The following is a 20,136-nucleotide window of genomic DNA, read 5'->3' on the forward strand; positions in this document are numbered from 1 at the left end:
TAAATTTAGCTCTCTGTGCCTTTTCACAAATTACCTCACATTGCAGTTTCTCTTCACACAAAAACATCTAGATCACGTTATCAGTTAAAGGAACAGGAAGCTCTGTTTCCCTTCCTGATGGTTCTCTCAATTCAAAACATTCCCTCAAATGTCCCTCCTTCAAAATTAAACGGCTGTTTAGTTCCCATGGCAGCATATCACCTGTATTGCCTAACGAAGAGATGGGGCTAGTAGGTATGGCTAATTTTAAGCCTTCTGGCCAATTAATTTTCTCCTGTACAATCCACCAGGCTTAAACGATATACATGGGCACACACAAGCTATTATATCCATCCCTTCTCTGTGTTTTGTAGTTTCTAATGCATTTATCACACTCAAATGCACAGGAAAGTGCAGTTCTGCTGCCCCCCCAGTCCATTTTGAGGGTGGTGTGTCATTCAGAATTCACCAAATTTGTTTTCATTTTGTAGACAGAGCCAATGCTGCAGTGTGAGTCCAAGTCTGAGAAGTTTACTATTATTTCTAAAGATGTAAGAGCTTCATATTAAATGATGGATGCAGGAGAGGGACTCACTAGACCAAAAAAGAAGGAAGGGAAAACGGAGGTGACAAGATAAGTACGTCAACTGATTAAATTAAATTAAACCCATGTAGCCTAATTAAGTTTGCATTTATTATTGGAGTCTAAAAATTGCAACAGACTTATACACTCCTACTCAGGTTGCAACTATTTGATTAACATCTATCAGTTGAATAATACCAAATGGTGAATTGGAAAATAAGAGAAGTTGTTGTATTTGTGGATGGGACTCAGTGCCGGATTTACGTATAAGCTAGACAAGCTATAGCTTAGGGCCCCACTCTCTTGGGCCCCCCAAAAACATTTCACTATTAATATACTTCTTCTTAATTGTATTTCAGTTCAACAACTACTCTGATAATATATATATTTTTGTATGTGCAAATGGCACATATAGCATATATTCAATACAAAAAACAGTGACAATTTGTTGTTGACAGCTGGACATGTAAAGGGCCCCATTACCTTCAGTAGCTCAGGGCCTCATCAAACCTAAATCCAGCTCTGATGGGACTATGCAGAATACAGTAACAAAGTATCTTTTTTTGAATCATCTGGAAACAGAATGAGCAAGTGAAAATATGTCCATTTTTTTGTACCAATGGATTCCAGAAAAGATATAAAAATAAAAATACTGGAAAAGAGAGAAAAGTAACCACACTGCAATCGGTGGGATTAAGTAGCCATGACTACTAGGTCTCATTCCAACACAGAACTGTATCTCAAAAAATATTTAATGTAATGGCTGTGAATAAAGTCAAGCACTTTCTCATAGTGTAAATAGCCTAAATCATCCAGTCTTGTTAAAAAAAAAAGCTAGCTTATATTTTTAGGATATATTAGAAAATTAAATGAGGAGTGTACTTGTTTAATCATATTAGTTTCTTTGTGTGTAGAAAAGGGGGACAAGTGTTGTTCTGGCTGTGCTCCAAGTGTTGCATGGCTTCTTCCAGTCCAGCCTAAAATGCAGAAAAAGAACAGAAATAGACCGACTTGTGACGCACATTAAAAGGGAATGGGTGCCATTTGCCGGCAGATGACTGGATTGTGAATTATGGCCAACTCTTTGAAGTATAATATATCCTTGTAATATGTAATATAATGTTCAAATTAAAAAAATACAATTTGTTGAGAGCCTGGCTCAGGATGGCATTCATTGATCTAAAAGTATAGCTCGCAAATTACACATCATTTTATTTTCCTTAACATGAAGTTGGCAGCCTATGTGAACTCACTTACTGCTAACAGGGGAAATTAAAGAATGAGTCTGAAGGCTGCTTAGGAAAATGATGTACTGTTAATGACTTCAGTTTGTGTGAACATCGCACCTTTGTTGAACTCGGTGATTTTTTGAAGATAAATACTTGGGTTATTTAATTATAGCAGCAGAAAAGGTGACTGTAACAGTGTATGCTCTTTGAAGTATATTTCTTGCAATCTAATAATACAGTTAGATTTGTGTCCTGATATCCACTTTAATATTCAGTTATTCAGGAAGCTATTACAGAATGGTGCCTCAACTGAAAGCAGATTCAGGCATACATACTGGAAATTCCATTGGTGGTTTTTCCTGCTTTCTGAGACTGCCTGTGCTAATTCTGAATCATAGAATCAAGAATTGTTGGGTTGGAAGAGACTCCAAGGGTCTCCAATGCAGGACTCACAGCAAAAAAAATATTTGACAGATGACAACCCAACCTCTGTTTACAAACCTCCAATGAAGGTGAGTCCACCACCTTCTGAGGTAGTCCATTCCTCTGTTCCAGCTTCTTCCACCTTCTAGAAAATAATTGTCAGCAAGGCAATTGAGGAATTTGTTGGAACTTGCATTCTTGGCCGTATTTAAGTTCCAACACATATCAGACATCTCAGAATAGCTTAATGTGTGAATGATATTGGAGTATTGAGTGATATTCAACTCAGTTTCACTCAGAGTAGACCCACTGAAATTAATGAACTCAACTTAGTCATGCACCTTAAATTTCAGTGGTTCTACTCTAAGCAAAATGTGGTTGAATACTACCCAATGTCTGTTCTGTTCTACTCTAATGCCTGCAATTAAGCAACTGCTTTGAAAAGCAAATCACAGAACAATGAAGTTTACTACAGGGAGCTGGATATAGTTTCTTCTTAAAAGGATAGATAATCAGGTGATGACACAAAGATGACAGCATGAGTCATGAAGATGCTTTGCACAGGAGAGATGATAGTATATGGAAACAAAAGGAAGCTGTCTTGTGCTGACTTGAATCATTGGTCGATCTAGCTCAGTCTACACTGATTGGCATTGGTTGGCCAGGGTTTTCAGACAGGGCCACAATTACCTGGAGATGCCAAGGACTGAACCTGGAACCTTCTGCCGCTGTGCAATTAGCCTTCCTCAATGGCTTAAAGAGGGGCTTAATTCCTGCTGCTTATGTTACATTAAATTAGCACAGAAGAAGCTCAGCTTTTCATGGTTCTAGCATAATACACATTTTTCCTAGTTACAGAAGACTCTGTGGCACTAAAAAGTAGTTTCTGTATCTTGAACATGCACATCTCATCTTTCTGTAAACCAAATCCCTGCATGTTCTATGTTTTTAGCGTGCATGCACACACATATACACAAATAATGATAAGCACAAATACAGCAACTCACTCGAACTTTCCTTTCTGCCTTTATTGTAACTGCGGAAGCTGCTGCCACTTAGAAATAAATTCTGCTGAAATAAAAGTGATTTGCTTCCAGTTAGGATTGCAGTGTCATCCCTTTTAAAGACTAGTAACAATGGGGACTCCTTTGTATGAGATGCTTGTGAGAGACGTTTTATGATCTTTCCTAGAAAGGGCTTCTTAAGCACTTGTGAAATTTCCCGCACGCAGTAAAATCATCAAGGTCAGAAGTCAGCCCAGTGAACCAAAACAAGTAAAGTATCCAATTCTTCGAAAAGTAACTAAAATTGTGGTTGGAGAGATGGCTGAAGCAATTCAGTTCTCTCCAGGTCGTGACTGTTTTGCAGAAAGGAAAGCTTCTTAGGATAGTATAGCAGCTATCAACATATATTACTTTATCCTGGTTTTGTTTATTGCTGCAGTTTTTTCTACTCCTCTAGAATGTATTAATGGACTGATTTGTTTAATGCAAAATGTTAAAGATATACTATTAATAATGCAATATTTTATTTGTCCGTAACGCACATTATAAAACATACATATTCACTGTGCACATGGAAGATGTACCAGTGCATTATATAGGAACACACCAAGGCTACTTTTCCTTCTGATTTTAACCTTCACAATTTCAGTAAAATCATTATCAAATTCAGTATGGTCACACCCCAAGACTTATTTATTGCTGTTATTGTTTTTTAAACAAACACATGCATATCATTTTACTAATAGACCTTGCTAAAAATGCTGAAAAGAGATTAACAATAATGACTGAATCGGGGTGACCCTTTTTATGGAGGGGGCCAGGTGTGACTGCTGACGGGAGCAGAGCCAATACTCTTCCTAATGTTTGCCTGGAAATGCTAGCTAGGGACTGAACTGTGGTGCTAGCTTAGAACCCCAAAGATAGCAGAAGTATTATTGTATCATTGAAGTGGTGAGATTACAGTGGTATTCAACTCCCTTTTAGCAGATGGTCCTGTTAAGAAACACTAATCACAGTTTAATTCCTCTGGGCTATGTATATCCCCCTACCAAGCTCCCAGTGCCAACTGAGCTGGTCATGTTGTGTGGATGCCTGATGATTGTCTTCCAAAGCAACTACTCTATTCTAAACTTTAAAATGGAAAACGTAATGCTGGTGGTCAACAAAAGAGGTTTAAAGACTGTCTCAAGGCAAATCTAAAAAAAATGTAGTATAAACACTGACAACTGGGAAACACTGGCCTGAGAGCGCTCCAGTTGTAGAACAGCCTTTACCAAAGGTGTCATGGGCTTTGAAGACACTCAAACTCAGGACGCAAGGGAGAAGTGTGCTAAGAGGAAGGCACGCTTGGCAAATCCACACCATGATCAACTCCCACCCGGAAACCAATGTCCTCACTGTGGAAGTACGTGTGGATCCAGAATTGGCCTCCACAGTCACTTATGGACTCATAGTTAAAACCGTGTTTATGGAAGACAATCTTACTCGGCTATAAGTGATCGCCGAAGAAGAAGAAGAAGCCTACCTGAGCTGCTCCTCTGGCCTTTGCAGGGACAAGATTTGTTGTTGAAAAGCGTAACTGATCTGTAAGAAAGACTGTACAACTTGAAAAAAGAGACAAGACATGCACTTTTGTAAACCAAGAAAATCAATAATAATAATAATAATAATAATAATAATAATATAAATAAAGTGTATTTGAGCCAATAAATTCCCCAGGAAACGTTATGAGCTCTTTGTCCTAACAGCAAAACAAAGGCTCATATGTGACATGACAGTGCATTCATATGACCTTGGAAAAGCAGTTCAATGGAATGAAATGGGGCAATATGGATGAGTAATTATGGGGAAGGAAAACCCTTGCTAGGAAAGGAAGGAAAACTTGCAGCTCTACAGCCCTTACAGTCTGCTTGAAGAGTTGCATTTTTCTTGACTGGCATTTGGAAGGTAGGGGAGTTTCAGAATAGCTTATCTTTCTTTGGCAACTGTTGATGCTTCTCTAGGGAACATCCACAAGCATTAAGTGCCATTATTTTAATGCCTATCAAAGAGGATACTTTGTTTAAATTACTCATTGCCGTATATCTTTGGCTTGGGCTGTTGGACGTTTAAATGCATAAATATACTACTATAATAACCCTTCTTTCCATCTTCAGTCATATTGTGTCTGAATGTAGGAGAATTATGATGCTTGGCTTTTATTTCAATCAGCTCTCTCTCCCTTCATCCTAGTCTCCTTAAAAGTTTAATTGCTTCAAAAACATCCTTTGTAAACAGAAGAGATTGACATTTATGTTGTTTGCATGCTCATGTGTGTAACTATAATGGAATTAAATCTGCCAAAACCTTTTAGGCACAAAGTCAAGAATAGGAGCAACGACAAAGGAAGAAAACAGAAAACGTAGTTGCAGCGTGGAGAGAGTGAGAGGGATAATTCACACATAAGTATCACACTTGACATTTCTATTAGATTTTGGTTACAACTGAGACACAGAAACATGTCTGCTATATCTTATATCGGTGGCTGAGGAGCCTGTGGCCCAGCTAGGTGTTGCTGAACTACAGCTTCCAGTATCCCTGTTCATTGGCTATGCTTGCTAGGACTGATGGGAGTTGGAGTGGAACAACAAGTTCCCAACCCCTGCAATAAAGAAAGCAAGAAATGTTGCAGTGCTGTCCTAACTTGGACCAAAACATAAACCTCCTTCCAATTTAACCATTGTTGTTCGCAAAGCTAAGAATGTAGCACACTTGTGAGTGACTCTAGGGCATTATAATCTTACTTCACACCATTAACTGAATGCTTTGTTGGCTTTCGAGTGACAGTATTCTTCCTCAGAGCACTGTAAAATCCAATAGTTTCATTAACTTTTTAGAGTGGACTGCCAAACCATCTTGCTGACAGGAAAGATCTAAGAGTGCGGGTGGTGAAGCCATCACCACTTGCATTCTGGTATCAAAGGAAGGTTTGTTGTCTTAATTACTCATGTAACCATAAGCCACATTGAGACAGTCTCAGCATTTTCATGGTGGCATTGAATGTTAAAAACATGCGGTATTATCCATATGATACTGTGTGTTCATGCTCAACTTGAACATCTCATGAAAACTTAGCCTAACCATACAGGAAGTACTGCTTAAACTTCCAAACCCCATAACAGTTTCCAAAACTATCCCGTCAAACTACTATTAGAAGTAAACAACAACAAAAATAATTAGGGTTAATACTTTTGATAAATATGTGAATGTAATATTTATGCATGTATGTATGCGGGTACGGGAGGAAAAACCCCATGCAGTCTACTTGAACGCATCTACAATAGAGCAGTCAGCTTCACCTTTTTCAAACCAAGGCCCCCACCTTAGGCCCAAATATGCATTTGTGGGATCACTTCTTTTATCTCCCCCATATGTTTGTACAATAGTGCAGCTGCTGTTACACATCACCTTAGGAATAAGCTGTGATTCAGTTGTGGCTCCTGATTCCCAGTTGAAGGCTAATGTAACAGAGGATTATTTAATTGTTCAGGAAGGGTATTCTTCACCGATGCTTTTGGGAACAATGGCTGGTGTTTCTTTTCATGCTGTTGAGATGTCTTTAACTATAAAACATGGAAAAATTATTACGCTTATGTCTAATAGGTTTGTCATTGGTATAATGGATTTCTATACAATTCAAGTGGTGTTATGGGAGTATTTCCAAGACATAATAACTATTTTATGTTGTATAATTCAACCATTCTTACAATGTGAAGTCTTAGGGCAATCAAGCATGAATGTGTAAATATGAATGTAAAATAATACACTGCTCAGTAATAAAAACTGAACCCTACTAGTACCACAAGATATGAGTGCAGCGTGGAAAAATTCCTCAGCTTTTTATATGCCCATTTAAAAAATCCTTTTACATTTTATTGGTATTCAGCTCAAGCCTTCCGAAGCACCTAAGAAAAATAATACAATAAAGTTGGCTTCCAAGCATAACAACAAGAAACTTGACATTACCAGCATGGTTTTCTCTTTGTGGAAGCAAAACGGACAACATCTCCACCCCTCACACTAATGCTGAAAGTGGTTGCAACGTTTGCTTGCAAATGTGGGATTTTTAATGAAAATGCTTCATACTTCTTTGTGCACAGAATGCTGGACATATCCATTCCAAATGCTGATATGATGGTGGGTGGTCCTTCTTTGAGGCAGAAAGTGGCCACCTACAAGAGAAGACCTTAATTGGAGGAAGGGAAGAAGAAAGAAAGCAGCGTCTTGAAGAAAAATCACCCAATGTTGTTGTTTAGTCGTTTAGTCGTGTCCGACTCTTCGTGACCCCATGGACCAGAGCATGCCAAGCACTCCTGTCTTCCACTGCCTCCCGGAGTTTGGTCAAACTCATGTTTGTAGCTTCGAGAACACTGTCCAACCATCTCGTCCTCTGTCGTCCCCTTCTCCTTGTGCCCTCAATCTTTCCCAACATCAGGGTCTTTTCCAGGGAGTCTTCTCTTCTCATGAGGTGGCCAAAGTATTGGAGCCTCAGCTTCACGATCTGTCCTTCCAGTGAGCACTCAGGGCTGATTTCCTTAAGAATGGATGCGTTTGATCTTCTTGCAGTGCATGGGACTCTCAAGAGTCTCCTCCAGCACCATAATTCAAAAGCATCAATTCTTCGGTGATCAGCCTTCTTTATGGTCTAGCTCTCACTTCCATACACTTGCCCCTTCATGAATCACTGCCTTGCCATGGCGAAGGGGCTTGAATAACTCAGAGAAGCTATGAGCTATGCCGTGCAGGGCCACCCAAGATGGACAGGTCATAGTGGAGAGTTTTGACCAAACGTGATCCACCTGGAGCAGGAACCGGCAAGCCACTCCAGTATCCCTGCCAAGAAAACTCCATGGAAAAGGACAATCACCCAATACACTTGGGTTTTCAATGAAAAAGAGTTAACTTCAGCACATGTTTTGGTTCAAAGGAAATAAAATATGTTAAACATACACATGGACACTGATATTAGGTCAAACTGAAATCCAGCGGAAATGGCTGGTTTATACTGTAGATATAGGTGGAGGGGAAACAGCCTTATATTGAACCAGATCCATGCTCCATCTAGCTCAATATTGTCTACACTGACAAGCAGCGGCTTTCAATCATTCAGATGGGGTCTCCTACCCCTACTTGGAGACAAAAGAGATTGAAACTGGGAGCTTTTTCCTGAAAAAAATGTGCTCTACCACTGGGTTACAGCCCCAGACCAAAGCATGCACAACTGAATGATATACAGTGGTCTCTTAAGTGCAGCAACAGTGATTGCATTTAGCTATCAGGAGTGTTGCTTTTATCCCAGAGGAATGGAAGCTAAAGAGGGACGAGATGAAAGAAAAAGAGATGAAGTGAACCAACTGATCATCAATATTTTCTCCATTGTCCTGCACATAGCAACCATGTATAAGCTCTAAATAACAAAACAAGGGTCTTCCAAAACTGGGACATTGAGTTTCTACGTGCATTTGGGGTTTGGCTTCTGTGATGTTATAACCTCCAACATTTCTCAAATAAAAATAGGGACATTTCACACTCCCCTGCAACTGACCCTCCTTGACCTCCCATTTTTTGGTATCCTCTCCGCAGAAGAATAATTCCAATGCCAGGGTTTATTTCTGAGTAGACCTGCATAGGATTGGTAACTCTAATTTGAGGTATCCATGGTGAAAATTGGAGCAGGATAGTATTTATCCTGGGGTCATTGTAAGCTGTTCTATCTCCATGCACTGAGAGAAGACAACCTTTAACAGAAAAAAGGCAATAGTAGGTGGCATGGTGGAGCAGTGGTGCTCACCCAAAATCCCCGCAGCTAAACCACTGCTTCTTACTTGGAGGAGTAAGAGCAAGGTGGCAGGAAGTTGGTGTGGTGCAAATGCACTGGCAGAGCCAATATGGTGTTCTTGTCAGTATGCTTGCCCTATGCCTACTTCTCTGCCTATCCCCATCTAGTTTCCACTATGCAGCAGTGACTCAGCTATCATGAGGGTCAAGGAAAACTATCACCCTACTACTCTACCTGCTATTAAAAAGGAAGTTGTCCAGTCTGCTTTTAATGGATGATCTTTGGACATGCCTCTTTTTCTTCCCTGAAGAAAACACATCTGTTTAGTGACTATATTACAGATTCTACAAAAGGTTGTGAAATTGAAGTCTAAAATACTCCAAAACATTATTCTTTACTACACAGCATTCCAGTGTGTACCATTATTTTAAGAACTGACTGGTAAGATTGGGAAGAATGCTGTCAGTGTTAATAGTGCATCTTGTTTCCAAGGTAACCAAAGAACATTATCATTCAGTCTCCCTTTCTTTTACGTAGAACATTGGTGTATGAGCTCTGGACCTGATCCTATAAACACACTTTGAAGATGATTTGCTCTAGTCAAACGAAGTGTTCCATTTGAAATCAATGGGTTTATATGAGATTATTTAACTCACAATATTGAGTGAGATATATAGTGAAAATATATATATTGGGGGAATATAAAACATATAATGCGATCAAAACTATTCCCTTCTCTAATATGAAAAGGAAGAGTGTGTTAGCTTGAAAGTAATGTAACTTGAGTCTCTGGCAGAATATTATTTATCTGAACTGTTGGGGTTTCTTAAGAGTAAAGGGTCATCATGACATGCTGATCACTGCTTGTGTTGATGTCTAACCACCAATGTCACTTGCAGAAACAGTCGTAATGATGCTGTGCTATGCAGAGAACTCTGTGCATGCATTGATTTTTAGCACATCACATTTCTTTGACTGGTATGCAAAAATTCAGTGTGTAGGGTTCTGTAGGTGCTGTTGAGTAGAAGTTCACATAGAATCATAAAATTGTAGAGTTGGAAGGAACATTGAGGATCATTTAGTCCAACCCCCTGCAGTGCAGGAATATGCAGCCATCCCATATGAGGTTCGAACTTGTTGCCTTGGCCTTATCATGCTCTAATCAACTGAGCTGTCCAAGCATGAACAGCAGTTGGCATACTAGACTTCTTCTCTCAATGGTTTGAAGCTAGTCTGTGCACAGTCGTAAAGGACTACTGAATCTCAAGATTTTAGCACAAGGTGAGCTCAAATTTGTGCCTGGACTTGTATTGGCTCATATCGGTGTTTGCTAATCACCACTGCTGCCAACCTGGAAGCTGCTGTTTGCTTCTCTGGAACTGTTGCACACAGGTCCTGCTAGTGGGCTTCCCATGGAAGGAATTCAGTGTTGTTCTGAATCATTTCATCAGGACAAGCATTTTGGTTTGACAGGTGGAATGATCACCCCCTCTCCTCTCCTGTGTGCTGCTCTGGGCTCCTAACTACTCCAGGGGGGATGCAGGTGGGGGGGGGAGAGGGGGAAAAGCTTCACTGTGCAAGGAGAAGTCCATGCCCAGGGCGTCTTCAAATATGACTCATTAGTTGCATCCTGCCCCTGTGGTATCTGGTTTGCCACTGTGCGAATGTACCAAACAGACAGTGGAGCAGTGATAGCAGCAGCAAGATCTGTAAGGCTCTTCTTTTCTTCCCTGTTCTCACCCTGGAGAATTATGCTTCCATTTTCCTGACAGTTAGAATGCTACAGCAACAGGGGAAAGCTTTCCCCCAAGGGAAAAGCGCCTCTGGGAAAAGCTTCTGAAATAAAAATGTCTTCAGTAGGTGTCCTGACAATGCTGGTCCTTCAGGAATCCTGAGGCCAGGGAGGCAGACAAGGAAAGGGAGATAGAGAGGGAGAGGAAGGCATTGTTGCTGCCTATACTGCCTTGCTTTCAGATATGTTCTGGAGAAGGGATGGGGTAGGCAGATCCATGGGATGGGTGGGAACTGAGGGAAAGCAGGCTGCATGTTTGTGATCCATGTTTGAGGAGCCCCAAATAGTTTAGAAGGTTTTTCTTTTCTTTTTTCAATAGATAAGGAAAGAACAGCTAACACACACACAAAGAAACTGAAATGAGCCAAGGAAAATTCACCTACTGCTAGTTTTAGGATGTTGTTACCTGATCTAGAAGGGTGAAGTGTAGCTGCATGGTGCAAAAATGGAGTCCAGTACCACCTTTGAGACATGCAACTACAGTCGTACCTTGGAAGTCAAACAGAATCCGTTCCAGAAGTCTGTTCAACTTCCTAAATGTTCAGAAACAAAAGCATGGCTTCTGATTGGCTGAAGGAAGCTCCTGCAGCCAATTGGAGGCTGCAGAAGCCCTGTCAGATATTTGGCTTCCAAAGATAGTTTGCAAACTGGAACAGTCACTTCTGGGTTTGCGACGTTTGGGAGCCAAAATGTTCGAGAACTCAACTGTTCAAAAACCATGGTACAACTGTATTCATATTTACTTGGAATCCTCTCTGACTTGAATGGCCTTTATTTTAAGGTAAATGAGCAATGCAGAATTGTTTGTTGCTGCAGAATTTTTTTATAGGTGACAACCTATTTCACCAGATGCTATAGTGATCCTAAACTTATTTAAGCACACTGCATAAGATAAATCTATCTATCCTGAGGAGAGTAATGATCATTTAATCTCATCATGCGCTTACATTTTTGTAAAAGTTGTAAGTTATCCTTCCAGAGCTAAGCAGCCTTGATTTTAAGGTAGAAATTTAAGCACACATTTTATTGTCCAACCACCTGAAATAAATGTGGCTTAAAATACTTAGCATAATTTTTCTCAGTTCTTCTATCAATACTTCCAAATTCACTTCCCTCAAATCTGTAGATTTCAGTAGTGCCTTTATCAGAATCCTGCTACATGATATTGCCTTGAGCATCCAAATGGGTTAAGTGATTTTTAAAATTGCACCCCATGAGCTGAAAATTAATATTAAAGTGGTAAATCACCCCACTTTAAAAATAGTTATACTTGCCACTTCAGTCATATTCAGAAAATTAAGTGTGCATTAAAAAAAAAAAAATGTTCATGACTTGCTGATGCTCATGTTTTGGTCCCAGTTGAGATGGACTGCAGTGGTGAAAATAAAATATCGGTGCTCGTTTAATTGTACCCCAGGGTGGAGTTTTGAATGTGTCAAGAAGTGAGAGAACACCAGCTTTAATAAGCATACAATGCAATTTAACAGTTCATAAAACAGTAAAATTTAATCCCAGACCAGGAGATTTATTAAATCTCACTCAGCAAAGTGGGATGTGGGATGGATTGAGGCAGTGAGAATTAAGAGAAATTATTTCAGGGGCTATATACTTTATTACCTGATTGAGGTGCAGGGCGACTAGTTTCTTTCGACTGGTTTTATTTTTAATTTCACACAACTCTTCCTAATTGCTATTAAACGAGAGTGTGTTTCAGAAGCAAAAGAAATATGTTATTCCTGATGCTTTCTTCCTGGGTGCACTCTTGTCTTGTTGTTGTTTAATTAGAAATTAGATATTTAAGCATGGTGCAGCAGAAGAATCTACACATCATTAAGGGAGTAATGGTCATTTTTACACTTTTCATTCCCATTCAGATATCTGTGCTGAAGTTAATTTGAAAACCACTCTTATGCACTACCAAAACATCTGAGAAGACCCTGAATGGAACAAATAATTTCAGATTCTCTCTCTCTCTCTCTCTGCTTGAGTTTTTATCACTCTTTTCAACTGGGATAGTGCTGGTGTTGGTTAGTGCTGCTCTGTAGGACACAGCTAACAAGGAGCATTTTCTTGCTTTAATAGACTTCATGACAGAGGCACAAGAACCCTCCCACAGCCCTTCTAAAATCAGACTATTGGGCTAGCAGAGCTGTGTCGCTTTGTTTTACGCTAGCAGTTGTGTAGTACAGCGCTGGGTATACTACAGTACTTCAGTAGACACGTTACACCATTGTTGCTGAACAAGAGTGTTTAAGTGGATGTGATAAAGGGACGAGCGATTCCTCCTACCAATTAAAGAAGACTGCAATATCTCGATACTAGAGTTAACTGTTGCTGCTTTATCAGATAGCTAACATTGGATACAGCAGGTACACTTTTAAAAGCTTTGAACTGCAGACAGGAAGTAACAGATTGTATATAACAGCATGAAAAAAACGACTGCTTCCTGACAAAATAGCGTACGGATGTGATGCATAAATAAAATGTGAAAGGGTAGCAACTGCACCAGTTCTGTTCTGCAGGGAGTATGCAAGGAAAACTACCCAAGCTGCTACAAACGGCATCAGGATTTGACTCCTAAAATATTATTTTCTGAACAGCAGTATTAACTGTCAGAGCCAAGAAAATGCCAACATTTATAAATAGATTTCATAGTGACTTTATATGCATCAGCCTTTCTTTGACAGATCGATCCCCTTAGTTCATATCCTATAATTTTAATGTCAGCTTGATACTGTTTTCGGAACAAACAGGACACCTTTCAAGGTAAATAACAGACAGCTTTAATAACAAGGACCCTTGAAATGTGGGTGGCCCACCTGAAATAACTGCTGTGTGTTGTCAGATTTTTCTCTGCCCTTCAAGTTCCCTATTCCTACTTAAAGTGATTATGTAAACAGAAGCAGTCTGTGGCTGTGAAAAAGATAATTGGAAACTCACTTATTGTTTGTATTGGGGGCAAGGAGGGTATCATCATAACATTTAAAATTGTGCTTTTTTTTGGCTAATACTTTTGAACAATAAATGCATAACTATTACTCATGCATTCTGTGACATCAGGGATGAACTTTAGCAGCATAGATATCACAGATCACATCCTAGTTCTTTTTGGATATTGTCTGGGATGTGAAAAGTGGCAGGACACACAATGATCCTCCTCCCTCACCCCAATTCCAAGCCAAGCACCATTTTTTTTGAAACCTCATTTGCAGTGCTTTAGAAGATTAACATTAGCCCTCTGTAAACCACTCCAGTATGGAAGCTTCCATATCATCATCATCATCATCATTTTATTTGATATATTGCCTTTCCATATTTAAAACCATGCTCAAAGCAGCTTACAGCATGAAAACATTTACATGATTACAAACATAACAAAATAAATTTTATAAATCATAAAGCGCACAACCAGATTGAAAAATGTCCTCATAAATCATAGTAGGATCTAAAAATAAAGATTACAAAAATTACTATCAATAACAGCAAACTTAATTTAAGGTTTAAATGAAGTAAAAAAAAAAAAACAACCCAAACAAACAGCAATGCAGCCTGCTCCAAAATGAGGAGTAAATTGGAAATGAGCTGGAGCTCAAGATGAAGGAGGTGGAAATGACTAAGCACTCATAATGAGACAGTGGGTGGTAAGTCCAAAAGCTGCTAGCGCCAATACATCACCCCCTCCAAATGTCTGGGTAAAGAGTTGCATTTCAGCCAGTGCTGAAAGGAAGCAACTTCAGTGCCAGAGATGGGATGCTACCACTGAGAAGGCCATTTCCTGCATCATCACACAGTGTACTTTACCTGATGTGGGGATGAGAAAAAGGCCCTCTCCTGCTGACCTTAAAGCCTAGGCAGGTTGTATAGAGTGAGGCATACCTCCAAATATTTAGGGCCAAGTCATTTAATGCTTTGTAAGTCAAAATTGGCACTTTGAATTGGGCTCGGAACCAGACAAGTAGGTCAACTTAATATTTTATTTTTTAATTGCGACTGATATTCAGTGTTGCAAAAGGTCTTAAGGTGATAAAAGTATCAGAATGAGATGCTCTGAACTGGCTGGCTGTGTCAATGGTGTGTGTGAAATAGCTGGCTGGAATGGGGTGACTCCACTTCAGGCAATCTAGAAACACCGAATGGTGAGAAGGCAGACCAAAATATGTTACCATTTCCTATTTCATTAGGTCAGTTGTGGTCATTCACAACTAGTGTTAAAATCCAAATTATTTTGTACCTAAAATGCAGTTTCCCCCTGCTTAGAGAGTTATAGAAATTAGACGATCAATCACTTAAAAAATAATTGGTGGTCTATTTTCTTCTGTTCTCTGTGGAAAATTTCTCTTGCTGTCCCCCCCCCCGTTACCTTGGAAACCACTACTAGTAGACATTTGCATAGAAATAATAGTCTTGAGGTTGGTGTCCTAAGAGCTACAGGCAGGAATACCCTTGTTTTGGAAAGTGTTTACTTCTAAAGTGTAAGGAAACCCCCTTTATTACTGGTTGTGGCTAGAGGCGAGTGAGTGGTCTATAACAGAAACAAGTGCAATATTGCTATGAAACCACTGGAGGCAGGACTAGAACTGTACAGCAGGGCTGGAGAAGTTTTGGAGCTCCAGATGTTGTTTGACTTCAGTTCCCACCATCCCGGATCACTGGTCATGCTGATTGGGGTTGATGGAGGTTGGAGTGCAACCACAACTGGAGAGACACAGGTTCTCACTGTTGCTTTAGGCTGGCCTATATCAGTTGACCTCTGATACCTAGAGAATAGTCCTATTCTCCAGACCAAGTGCCCTGATGTGCCACTCTACATAATGGGCTCTGGATAAAACATAGTGACTGCCTTGGAATCCTTTCCCTGTATTTCTGTTTTATTGTGCTTTTGAAAATGTTTTTGTGGGTCTTTGGACCGAAAAAAAGAATGTACAGTGGTACCTTGGTTTGCAAACAGTCTGGTTTCCATATGTTTTGGATTACAAACACGTCAAACCCGGAAGTGTGTGTCCCGGTTTGCGAACTTTTTTTTGGATTACAATCCATTTTTTTTTAATGAACAATTTTTTTGGGGAGGCCCCATTGATGAAAGCGCGCCTTGGATTACAACCTGTTTTGGTTTACAAACGGACCTCCGGAACAGATTATGGTTGTAAACCAAGGTACCACTGTATGTAGCCCTATTCAGCTATTCTCCCTCACACAATTGACAATCTTGTGAGTGGTGGAGTCCTGCCATACTCACTGACCCCAATCACCAATGTTGTGTCGCCATCACTGTGGTTCCCTGAGTCACCAGGGTTCCATATCACAAGGGGATCATATACATGCAGAACAGCATCTCCTCTATAGTTAATTTTATCTATGGTTTATCCCAAGCTTCCTCAACCTCGGCCCTCCAGATATATTGAGACTACAATTCCCATCATCCCTGACCACTGGTCCTGCTAGCTAGGGATCATGGGAGTTGTAGGCCAAAAACATCTGGAGGGCCGAGGTTGAGGAAGCCTGAGCTAGCTTTTCCCCTCACTTGATTGTCATGATCAGCTCTCCCTCACATGTTTAACAATCCGTTCATGATATTTGTTTCCTTCCACCTTTTGTTACAGTATGGCTAGTGGGGTAGGGAGAAAATTAATGGCCCTGGTCTCTCTAAAGGAAGCAGGATGGAGCAATTAGATGAATGGTGTCAGCTTTTAGCCTACCTTGAATTGCTCAGTAGAGGAGCTCAGTAAAGGAGGTGTGAACAATTAAAGAAGATACATTTCTTCACAACTTACTCTGCCCGTCAATCCCTCTGGCAACCCTAGGTCAGTGGGAAAGAGAAGCCATAATTTGCAGAGAGTAGCTAACTCTCTGGAATGTCTTCCACAAAGAGGTCTGCCCGGTCCCAACACTGGATTCCTTGCAGGCATCAGGTCAAAACCTGGCTCTTCCATTAAGCCTTTGGGCTAAACCAATCTTGCTATATTTGAAGGGGGGGCACTGATCCGGCACTTTAGTTATTAATAATCTTCCTGCTATATTATTAATAATGGATTATTTCCAGTTGGGAATGGGAAATCGCCAAAAATTGGGTGGTGAAAGGAGACCTTATGTAAGCTGCTACTATGTGATATAGGGTATATTCCCCACCCAAACCAACCTTGTGTTAACTATGCCTTTTCCCTCGACAGTGTTTAGCTTTTAATCTTTACATACGCTTCAGGTTACATACACTTCTGGTTACAGACTCCGCTAACCCAGAAATATTACTTCAGGTTAAGAACTTTGCTTCAGGGTGAGAACAGAAATCGCGCAGCAGCGGCGCGGTGGCAGTGGGAGGCCCCATTAGCTAAAGTGGTGCTTCAGGTTAAGAACAGTTTCAGGTTAAGAACAGACCTCCAGAACGAATTAAGTTCTTAACCCGAGGTACCACTGTACTTTGTTCCAAGTTTGCTGCTTTCTATACATTCATACTTCATTCTTTAACACATCATTTCCTGCTAAATTGTCAACCTGGCGGTTAAGTTATGATTAAAATGCTTCATTCATATTCTTGAGGATACTAATGTCAGTGGTTCTTATCAAAGAATATAGAAGTGGATTCACACAACTATTTCCTCTTCCTCAGTGTCATAACATATTGGAAACATGGGTTATTATGTTTTTGGTACTTTTTTGAGGGGTTTTTTTTAATATGGTGTCTACTTGTGATGAGACTGAATCACTGCAGTGTTGGATAATTAAACTGTTCTTGAACTTGGATTTTAATCTGAAGCAGAAAAGTATTCTGCTTTATGCTGTTGTTGCCCTTTATTTCCAAAACTAGATTGACATTGAAACAACCAAACTATTTCCTGATTATATGGGAGTGCCCTTGACTCATTTTCAGGCCAACCATTCGGGCTCAGACTATAGTATTAGATAGTACTATAAATAGTACTATAAAAAGACTATAGTGCTAGATAGAACCAGCCTTAGATGAATGCAGAATAAATAAATGGAGTGTGCATGCCAATTACACAAAGTCAGTGTATGTTAACATATTTATAGATTTATCTCTGTAAATTTAGATTTAGCACAATATATTTTGCTGCTGGAGGCATAGGAGCAAATTATCACCCCCCTCTCCAAGTTTGAGTATATCAAGTTATCTTGGTATGTGAGGCAGAAAATCTCCCAAGTGTCCCTCTCTCTGTCCCTTGCAATAAAAATGCCATCATAATGAACAGACTGTGCCTCTGCTTGATTTTGGGTTGTTGTTTTTTTTACTTTCAGCACCTTCTGCCAGGTCACCCAGGTCACCAGACATAGGCTGGGAGCTCCTCTCATCCTCTTCAGATGATGTTTCTCTGAATTCCCCTACTCCAGATTATATATATCCCAAATTACTTTATTTGCCAACTACCAATGAAAGGAATTGCAATCTTTTTGTTATATCAACATTTTTAGTTTCCAGCAAGGCCACCGTTTTTATATATATATCTTACAATAAAAAGATACAATCATGCTTTCTAGGGATTATTTATACATGAAGCCACCATCCTCAAGATGCTCCTTTGAACCCTGGCAATTGGCTGTAACGGGCTGGGGCTGATGGGAGTTGTGATTCAACAGTATGAGGAAGACACCCTATTTCCCACTCCTGCTTTAAGTGTTGAGGGAGATGTTTAGTTGATCTGCTCCTCACTTACTTCTTGATCTTGGAATCAGGAGAAGGCAAGATTCATCCCTTTCAGTTGTGCTGAATATCTGAGGGTGCAACACTAATATGGGAAACATCCCCACCCTCCCTCCTGCTCCATGCAGGAATGGAAGAATCCAAGTGCTGTTCTGGTGCTTTGTGATGGAGGCCCTCAGAATGCTTCTGCAGACAGTGTTAAGACAAGTTCCAATGTAATTCTTCCCTTTTTGCTCTGGAAGAGCTGGTTTCAAACCTATTTACGTACACCTGGAATAAGGTCCACTGGAGAGCAAACTGATATGCATAGAATTGCACAAAACACAAGTTTTGGCTTCACTGTCAAGACCAGCCAAAATCTGTGAAATCCCAAACCTTCCAAAATCTTTTTGCGCACAGATGAATAATCTGCTTTGTTGTGCAGATTATCAGTACCAGAATGGCTTGATTCTTGGGAATCAATATTGGATTAATAAACATAAATGCTAAGGAGAACCTAAATTATTGAAGTCATCTATCCCATTGACAGAAGAGTTTAACCACAAGCTTTGTTAAATTATTACCTGATGGCTATAAATAGGCCATGGGACCATCTTTTATACTGATGACCATGCGTCTCAGGAGAGTTTGATTAATGAAAATATTAATTAACTAAAATAATCACATTTGCCTATTCACATTTTAATTGAAAACTGATAGGGGGTTTTTAAACCTGCATTCCAGCTATTTCTTAATCATCTCTTGCCTGAACAATGGACTGTTCTTCTATATTGATAATTCAGTAACACAGAATTTATAGATTACGGTTTGAAAGAATCTGGGATTTGTGATGGTGAGAGCTAAAGTAGGATTTTCTCTCTGATGAATAGCATTTCTTTTCAAGTATTAAAAGAAGAAAAGATTTTAGCTTGAAAGAAGTGTTCATCCTAAATTAATGTCATGCACAGATTTTTTGGATATTTTCAATAGAAATCTCAAAACCCAGTATACATTTCCAGCATTTTTGAACAGCATTGACACTTCACATCTTTGGAAACACAAGGAATCAACTGCAGAGTTATTTAGCTAATGGGGGAAAGTAATAATGCCTGGATGAGGCTTTAAAATACAGGGTCTGGTTTTGAAACCGGCTCTTTTCTGGTGAGAGTGGCAGCAAAGTAATCTAATCAGATGTCACTTTTTTAAGAGGGGAGAGAACCAATGAGGGCCCCAGAAATGATTGGGTTGGACTGTTGAATGGTTTCTTTAAATGTAAAGGTTCATCACTGTTCCACTCGATGTGTATGTCTTTAAGGGGCCAAAGCAAGGGCCAGAGCAAGATAACGAGACCCAGCTTTACAGCTGTGAAACATAGCAGGTGCTGCCAAGTTGTACTGATTAAGCTGTGTTGGCAATTGGGTGTAGTATATAAGGAGCAGCACCTAGCTCTCCCATTACCCTGGGGGATGGGTTGGTGGTTGGGTCATGTTTGTTTGTTAATGTATTTAGTGTAAAAGGAGTTTTTGTTTTTCTTATTAAAACCTTGTTTAAATTATTTTTGAGTCCCTTTTTAATGCATGGTCTCCCCAGCAAGCTCTCTGCAGCGCTACCATACTGCAAAAAGCCAACATCTTTGGTTATGGGCCCAGCTGCTGAGTGGATGACTGCATATTTT

At 39.9% G+C, this 20,136-nt stretch overlaps 1 protein-coding gene and 1 long non-coding RNA gene across 6 annotated transcripts in view; one reads left to right on the forward strand and one right to left on the reverse strand.

Moving 5' to 3' along the window:
* The window catches only part of GRIK2 (glutamate ionotropic receptor kainate type subunit 2), a 441,474-nt gene that overhangs the window by 223,274 nt on the left and 198,064 nt on the right, over window positions 1-20,136 (forward strand). The window lies entirely within an intron of this gene.
* LOC308474033 lies at window positions 6,696-18,616 on the reverse strand. 2 transcript variants are annotated; one of them, XR_013984469.1, is made up of 3 exons: window positions 18,496-18,616; window positions 9,271-9,340; window positions 6,696-6,820 (listed from the first exon to the last, which is right to left on the reverse strand). It is a non-coding gene; the product is annotated as an uncharacterized lncRNA (long non-coding RNA). The 2 variants fall into 2 exon arrangements; XR_013984470.1 differs by lacking the exon at window positions 6,696-6,820 and adding an exon at window positions 7,180-7,429.

This window comes from Podarcis pityusensis (assembly GCF_964106645.2).
Source record: "Podarcis pityusensis genome assembly, chromosome: 3".
Classification (NCBI taxonomy): Eukaryota; Metazoa; Chordata; class Lepidosauria; order Squamata; family Lacertidae; genus Podarcis; species Podarcis pityusensis.